Source organism: Galeopterus variegatus, unplaced genomic scaffold (genome assembly GCF_000696425.1).
Source record: "Galeopterus variegatus unplaced genomic scaffold, G_variegatus-3.0.2 Scaffold3555, whole genome shotgun sequence".
Classification (NCBI taxonomy): Eukaryota; Metazoa; Chordata; class Mammalia; order Dermoptera; family Cynocephalidae; genus Galeopterus; species Galeopterus variegatus.
In genome coordinates, this window is record NW_007729666.1 from 138,074 (window position 1) to 139,932 (window position 1,859).

The following is a 1,859-nucleotide window of genomic DNA, read 5'->3' on the forward strand; positions in this document are numbered from 1 at the left end:
ATGCTGCACATCTCAGCCCACTTTGTTTTCCCCTCCAGTCCTTGCTGAGGAAATTGGTGACAGAACCTCACTTCAGTTGTGCGGTATATCCCCTGCTTTTTTGCTCAAAAGCTTTTCTCATGATGTGGTTGGAACACCTGTGAGAAACTACTAAGCATTTGTGAATGCTCAAAACTGCAAGTGTGGGTATATTAACACCCCACGGGAAGTCCTTGACAATTAGGGCACAGTAGTCATGGATATGTTTTCCTTTCATGTCCTTTATGGGGACATTTCTGAGGCATGATCTATATCTCTCATCAGAGGGTCCCAGGGAGATCAGATCCCAGTTTTCCATTGTGGTAATCAACCTTATAACACGACTGTCTTGGCTTTCTCTCTTTTCCTGTTTTACTTTTCGCAGGGTCCCACCCCTGCTATCTGGCATAATGTCCCCAAATAGTCTTAACTATAAAGCTCTACACGTCCATATAGGTTACTGTATAGGCTTTCTCTCCTTTCCCGTTTTTGAGTCTGTTTCTGGAAGGAACCCAGGCATAACCCACCACCCCTGTAAGGAATATTTGCAGCACCCAGAAGTCTCTTATAGCTACTTTTCCCAGTCAACACCCTTTCATTTTTATTTACTATTATTTTTATTTTTGGACGCAGAGTAAGTCTTAATATATTTAAAAAGAGTAAGATCATAGAATCTTAAGATCTTAAGATCATAAGATCTGGTCTTATGGCTGGTCTTGTGGCAGTGAACTCCCATAATTTTTGTTTGTATGGGACATACACTGTTGTCCCTTTATTTCTTAAGAATAACCTTGCTGGGTATAGAATTCTTGGCTGTCATTTTTTTTTAATGGATTTTGAATTTTCTTCTGGAATTTAAGGTTTCAGTTGAATAATCTGTTAGTCTGATGTGGCCTCCCTTATAGGTATCTTGACACTATTTTCTGCTGCTTTTAGAATTCTCTCTTTATCTTTGTGTTTTACTAGTTTTACTATAATGTATCTTGGATAGGAACTTTTTGTACTGAATCTGTTTGGGGATCTTTGGGCTTCTTGGATCTGAAGGTCTGCCATCTCTCCCTATACATGGGAAGTTTTCTGTTATTAGTTCCTTAAATAGATTTTCAATGCTTTTTCCTTTCTCCTCCCCTCCTGGGATATCCATGATTCAGATGTTTGTGTGCTTGAGGTTATCTGCTAGCTCTCTTAAATTTTCTTCATTTTTCTAATTACTTTTCCTTTTTCTTTCTTTCTTTCTTTTCTTTTCTTTTCTTTTTTCTTTTTTTTTTTTTGTCTGCCTGGGTTATTAAAAAACACCATCTTTGAGGTCTGAAATCTTTTCTTCTGCTTGCTCTAGTCTGCTGCTCAACTTATCTATTTATTTATTTCACTGAGTGAATCCTTTATTTCTAGCAGTTCTGATATTCTTTTTAAAGCTGTTCATTTCTTTGTGTATTTCCTCCTTCACATCCTGCATATATTTTCTTATTTCATTCTGTTCTCTAATTGATTCTTATCTCATTGAGTTTTCTTAAGATCAGTGCTCAGAATTTCTTCTCGGAGATATCAAGGGTTTCTTGCTCTATGGGGTCTGATATTTGATTACCACATTCCTTTGGTGGTGTCATATTTTCTTGTTTATTTGTAGTTCTAGTATTTTTTCATTGATGTTTGGTCATCTGGTAGGACATTAGTTTCTTCAATTACTATGGAGTGGGCTATGAGGGAAAAGACTTCCTCCTCTATTTGTAGGCTCTGCTGGTGACTCTCTTTGTAACAATGCATGCAGCTGAGTGTGTGGTAGGCTGCTTCAGCTCCTGTTTGGTCACTGAGTGCGCCTCTGTGGGGCTTGGGAGGGTGTG